The 6,872-nt window shown below is 36.9% G+C and overlaps 1 pseudogene; it reads left to right on the top strand.

Moving 5' to 3' along the window:
* Nucleotides 1–988: 988 nt before the first annotated feature.
* LOC148548048 (uncharacterized) lies at nt 989–1,522 on the top strand (annotated as a pseudogene).
* Nucleotides 1,523–6,872: the final 5,350 nt, after the last annotated feature.

The following is a 6,872-nucleotide window of genomic DNA, read 5'->3' as shown; positions in this document are numbered from 1 at the left end:
ACTGAAGGTCGATCTCGGACGAGATTTCCTTTACTGGTCAGTGATGACGTGTCCTGTAATAACCCTAGTATTTGAAAATCAAATAATTAGTCATTTGTGATTTATTATATTTGTTGATAACTTTATTTTAAGAAAAATTATTTTACTAAAGGTAATTAAATGGAGTTTTATGATAATTGAAGTTTAAATTAGTTAGAATTTTTATATAATCTTTATTGCATATTTGGTATAATTGAAATTATAATTTTGGTAATTGAAAAATAAGAAGAACTGTATAATTTAATTTAAATAAATTCTATTTTGAATGAATTATGTTATTAATTTGAACTCCTAGAAATTATTTTATTAGAAATGATTAGATTGATATTTATAAATACTTTAAGTTTAAGTCAATTAATATTTGTGTATAATTTTTAATTATAATTAATTACTTTATAAATTGAAATTAAAGTTTCAGAGATAGAAAAATAATAGAGATTTGTATGATTTAATCTAGAAAATTGATATTTGAATTTAAATTGTACTTTACAAAATATAATTAACTTGTTCATTTTATAATGTAAATTAGAAATAATTGATTTAACTTAGCAATATGTTGATAAATAATGTTCCTAAATATTTTTAAGAGAGTATATTTTATTTTAAAATTACTCTACTCTCCAATTTTATCAAAATATCTATTCATATCTATCCATATTCTTTTATAAAATCCTAATTTCTAACCCTAATTCCCAAATCAAACTCAGAAACCCTAATTTCCCAAATTGGAAACCCTAAGTTCCTAATCAGAAACACTAACCTACCCACTTTCTTCTCTCTTCAGCCACACCAAACCCCCTTTTTCCTAAACCTAACGTAGAAACAGAAACAGAGGAAAGAGAGAGGGAAGGGCTGCTGCCCTACTACCGCCGCAAGGAGCCCGTGCCACCATCGTCGTCATCTTCGTGAACTGCAGTGTCGCCGTTCAACCTCGTCCCGCCGCGTCTCCATGGTCGTCGTTGCTGCGAGCTCGCCACCATCGAGAAGCTGCCGTCACGTCTTGTCCCGCCGTCACCACCGTTGTCCTGGAGCTCGCCCGCCGTCGTCGTTGAGGGGCCAGCAGAGAGAGAGAACGAACGCGGGTCAGGGTCGCCACCAAGGAGAGGAGCTGTGCTCCACGCTGCCGTCGCCACCAGTCCACAACCACCACTGCGAGGGTTCCGTCGCCGTCATTCCAGTGTCGCCGTTCGTGCCCTTCGTAGCCGTCGCCGTCGCCGAGCCGTTGCATCGCCGAACATCATCGCTGGAGGACCGAATGGAGAAGCTAGCCAGTTCTGCTTCTGCCTCTAGTTTCTGGAATCTGAGAAGACGCAATCGCCGCTACTGGAACTGTTATTGTTGGTGTGGCCCTGTTCTGGCTCTACTCTGAATTGTTACTGCTGCTGTTTGGCTGATGCTGAAGCTTTCCACCATCATTGGAGCTACTCAAAACCACCATGGTTGCTACCCAGGAAACAAAATGAGTGCTGGAAATTGTTACTGAAGCTGTCCAAGAACACTGTGTTTGCTGCCAAGGGGACAAAACGGATGTCAGAACCTGACAGAGTGCCACTGTTGTCGATTAGAGATGCCAAAACTACCGCTGCTGCTGTGGATTTAGAATACTGGGTGTGTCGCATTTAAATTCTGCAAATTTCGACACTCTGAGGTAGGGGATTTAACGTTTTTAATTTAGAATGCCTACAAAGTTATTTGGATAAGTGCAAATGGTTAAGAATTTCTTAATTGACATGAATGATTTGAAATGCATTTGAAATTAGTTAGTTGTTGTGATTATTCTGAGCTGTGATTGAATTTAGATGCTGTTGTGAATAATGATTAATTTAGTATAGTTTATTAAATTGAAATATGCCGAGTTAATTATTGAAAAGCTGTGGTATGGATAACTGATGAATTGAGTTTTGATTATTGCTGTGAATGTAATTAGTTTTGTTGTTATAAGAGACTAATTGATAGAAATAAGCTTGGTTTGAGGTTGTAAAATTTGGAATAAGTTTGATGATGTGTTAGTGCTTCAATTGGATTATTGAATGCAGGTTAAGGCTGTGAATGTCTTTGGGCTTTGTTGTGAGTGTTTGAAGTTGTAATTGACATTGTTTTCTCTGATATGGATGGAATTGAGTTGAATTATAACTGTAGTTGGTGATTGATTTGATGATTGTGCATACTGAATGTTGTAAGGGATAGAATAAATGGTGTTACTTTTGTTGTTGAGCTTGCTGGTGTGAATTGATGAGTTATTGTGTGTTTGAATGATGATGAGTGTATATGGAAAATTATGCTTGGCATAGTGTAGAAAAAAAAAGGTTTGATGATGCTTAAGTACTTGACATCGTGTGAATTATTGATTCTGGGTTCTTGGGCTGTGTTGGCAATGAAGACAATTTTGAATAACTGGAAAGAGGTTAAACGTGTGATTTTGGAAGGGTTATAAGTTCAAATGTGGTTTTTGATAAGTAAGGTTGTTGAAAATGCTTAAGGCAGAATTTCTGCATACATGACAGTAGAAAGAATCAATTTCTGGGAGCATCCCAGGTCATATACTTGAATGAAACTATTTTTTCATGAAACTTTACTGTGTTTTGAGCATCTCATAAAAAATTCAGAATTTATTGATGAGTATTTTGGGAGAAATGAATTTTTGAAGATTGATGGTTTCTACAGAAAATTCTGTTTCTTTACTACAGAAGCACCAACTTCCAACTCACTTAACTTTCAATTCTGGTAAGTATTTGAGCTGAAACTAACGGCATTTTCAAGCTTCCTGTGTCTACAATCTTCATTTTAAATTTCATGTCAATATCCTATTTAACCAAGTATATATGTTGAAAAGAGTATGGATAACTCACTGGATTTTGGAAACCGAATTCTAAAAGGCCTGGCTGTGTTTCTCACTTCATAACTTTTTCATATGACATGGTATTAATCTAGAATTTGATTCAATAAAAAGCTAAAAGAGTCTTGTTTGAGGTCGTGAATTTTGAAAGGCATTGGGTGAAAACTGGATTTTTAAGGAATTTATCAAACTTACTACTTGCTGCTGTTTTTCTGCATTTTCTTAGGAACCAATAACAGAATTTTAAGAGAGATGGTACAAGTTTTTATTGTGACCAAATTACCTCAACACCAAGTTTCTTGGAATACTAGTTTATTGAGTTTAATTTTGAAAGAATCCTATGATAAGTGAAAGTTAGTTACGAATTGATGAGGTGAAAGTTGAATTGATGGGTTATGTGGGAATTGTGGGTTATGACCGAACTGTTGGCTATTGTAAATTGTGAATTTTCTGACTGATTTGAGAACCTCTTATTTGGTAGTTGTTGAGGAAAGGAGGAGACTTGTTGAGAAAGAGGGAACCCATAAGGGTGGCTAAGTCCGAGTTTTAGGGGAGGTGCTGCCGAAATTTTATAAAATTTGAGGTTTTATTTGAGAAGTTATTTTAGAAGATTTGGATTTGAAAAATGATTATTTAAGTTTTATTTGATTACTTCTAATGAGAGGCTATGTTTTGAAAAGTGTTTAATGAATTTAAAATAAATGATTTTTCTTGAGTCTTCCGATAGAAAACCAAACTGAAAAATAGTGTTAAAGTTGGCTTGAGTCAAGATTGCTAAAGTAGAGATTATGACCGGCTTGATGGTTAAGATTTTTATGGATAAATGCCTGAGAAAGTTAAGAAATGTTTAAAGAAAAATGTTAAGAACTCAAAGGGAAAAAGAGAATGACGAATTGATATGTGGGTTGTTGAGTTTTAGAAAGGAAAATGAAAAGTGATAAAATACGGGAAAACTCCACGAACTATTCGTTGTTTAACTACGGGGAAAATCCATGAATTGATAATTGGTAAAATTCGGGAAGTACCCACGAACTGAATGATCATTGATCTCGGGGAAAACCTATAGATTGTTATTTGTTTTATATGCGGGAAAAATCCACGGACTGATAATCATTGATTACGGGAATAACCCATGAATTGTTGTATGTTGATCTTGGGTATAGCCCATGAACTGATCAATGTTTGCTGTGTATTGATCTCGGGTATAACCCACGAACTGAAGATCGCTATGTTATTGTGTATTGATCTCGGGTATAACCCACGAACTGAAGATCTCTGTTTTGTTTGTGAATTGATCTCGGGGACGCCCACGAACTGAGGATCGTTGTTTCCCCTTGTGCGTATATTATGAGGTCGGGCTTTGCGCCGACTGCCGGTAGTCACGAAGGAGTGGTATTCTTACCACCGACACATATGCACTAAGGACACAAAGGGAAGCCATATCTGGGGCTTGTTCCTAGGTAATGTCGGGCTGTAGGGTGTAAACCGACACGTGAGCTCATGGCCTGCTTAGGACAGACATGCATCATATTGTTTGTGCATATGCATTTGATCGTATTGCTTGTCTTGTTTCTTTGTGATTGTGCTGTTTGTCTTGGTGACTTGCTTGTGTGTTTGATTAGATATTTTTGTTGATGCTTTGAACTTGGTGAAGTATTGAGGAATGGTATTTGTGAAGTGAGGTTTGAGTATATTATTTATGTTGCTGATTTACTTAGTTATTGTGATGGTTGAGGAATGCTATTTGTAGCTGAAGAATTGCTAATGCGGTTGAGACTTTATTTAAGTAATATGATTTAAAGAAAGGGATTTAAACGGTTTCAAGTAAGTCTTAAGAAATTTTTGAAAAGGTTTGTTAAAGAAAACTGCATTGGAAACTTGAGTTAATTATTTGCATGTAAATCGTTACTTTTACGGCATTCCCATTCCCTACTGAGAACGTGTGGTTTGTTCTCACCCCAAAATCTTCCACCCTTTCAGTGACACAGGTTCGAAGATTCAGTTTGAAGCTGCGGGCGATTCTAGAATTTACTTACGAGTTAAGTTTATGACTTGAGTTTCTTTCATAGAATTCCCTTGCCCTTACTGCTTAAGGTTTTTATTTTGTGCAGAGGGATAGGAGTTGTACCTGAATTTTATTTAAATTCTTTTGTATAATATTACTATTATTAATAATTATGTGATTATTATTACATGGTGATGTTTGCTATTAGATTTTAATTAATAAAAACAAAAATTTCTGGTATTTTTACTAAAATTGAATCGCCATATCGAACTAAAGGCTTAATAGTAAATAGTTAATAAGGAAAACAGGTCAGTAACGCCTTACTTTTGGTACGATCATGACGTATTGGAAGTTGGGTCGTTACATGTCCAGCTAGTGAGTGGCGGCCGGAGCTGTCGTGTCCGACTTGTTGATCTAGCTACACTGCTGATCCTTCGTCACCGGAGGGTGGGGGGTACCTGCAAGAGACTCCGATGCTTAAGTTAGCATGGGCATTAAGCATGTTTTTTAGTAGAATCAGAGTATGAGTTATACCTGGGTGCTCCAGTGTATTTATAATAGTGTGGAGTGACCTTCTTAGATAAGATAAGTTAGTTATTTTATCTTTATCTTATCTTATCTTTGAGTGAGGTCAGCTTATCTTCAAGGGAACCGCCCTTCTCTCTGTAGGCTTGGGATGCCTTTGGATTTGGGTCGTATTCCTTAAGTTGGGCCCCCTTTTTGGGCTTTCCTGTCGATTTGGCCGAGCTCTTTGAGAAGAGGTCGGATAGCCTGACCTAAAGAGGTCGGTCGCTTTGTTACTGAACATCCCGGATTGGATAGCTCGACCCAGGGTGTGAACATCCACCAAGAAGGGAAATGAAAAAATCTAAACGGGGCGGACAAACAAGTTCCTGAGCACAATCTTTTGAAGAAACGCATTAGTTGTAGCCACCCGCCCACTTGCACATCTTAGCATGCACCGAGGACGGTGCAATCTTTAAGTGTGGGGAGGTCGATACCGACGTCTGTGGGTTAGTTATTTTCTTCTTAACACCAATTCTTAATTTTCTTTGTAGTTAGTTGTTGTATTGCATAATAGATTGCATGGTCAGTTAGTTGCTTGCATTTATGTACTACTTGGTTAAAGTAATGAATTCTTTTTCAATAAATTTTTCGAGCATTTTACTAATTTGAATTAAAATTTTTTGAACTTTCTTGAAGAATTTTAATTTGGAATATGGTTTTAGAGCTCGAACACACAATACCAGTGAGATTTTGAGCCCATTTGATTGGTTGCATTTTATCAACCAATACTTTGTTTTGGTGTGTGTTGTTCTCTCTAAAATTGTGATCTTTTTCTTGCTTAATTCTATATTTTCTTATTCTTTGATGTATGTATGCATGCACTTATCAACAAAAGAAATAGATAACTACGGTACTAGAACAAATAAAAGTAGAAGAAAACTAAATAAAAGCAAAGTAGAAATCTAAAATTGAGAAGGACTAAAGCTAAAAGAAACCCTAAAACTACATCTAAAACCTAACAATTGTGAATGAATGTGTGATTGATTGATTTCCCCCATTTCAACTCCACTCTGCAGTCTCTAATCAGTATTTTCGGGCTTAAAACTGGGTCCAAAGCAGCCCAGAAATCGCCTCTAGCGTTTTCTGTAATTGCAGCACATGACGCTCATCATGCATACGCGTCAACCACGCGTACGCGTCGCTGAACAATTCCCTGGTCACGCATATGCGCCATCAACGTGTACATGTTGCTTGCCTGATGCGCTGATCACGCGTACGCGTCGTCCACGCGTATGCGTCGTCCACTCGTACGCGTCGTCCACGCGTGCACGTCGCTACCAGCTTTTCCAAACTTCAATTTCTTGTGTTTCCTTCTACTTTTGCATGCTTTCTTTCCATCCTCTAAGCCATTCCTTTCCTGGAAAACCTGAAATCACTTGACACACATATCATGGCATCGAATGGTAATAAGAGAGGATTAAAAAT

This window comes from Arachis ipaensis, chromosome B8 (genome assembly GCF_059453495.1).
Source record: "Arachis ipaensis isolate K30076 ecotype BB chromosome B8, ASM5945349v1, whole genome shotgun sequence".
NCBI lineage: Eukaryota > Viridiplantae > Streptophyta > Magnoliopsida > Fabales > Fabaceae > Arachis > Arachis ipaensis.
This window is presented reverse-complemented; position numbering and strand designations above follow the sequence as displayed.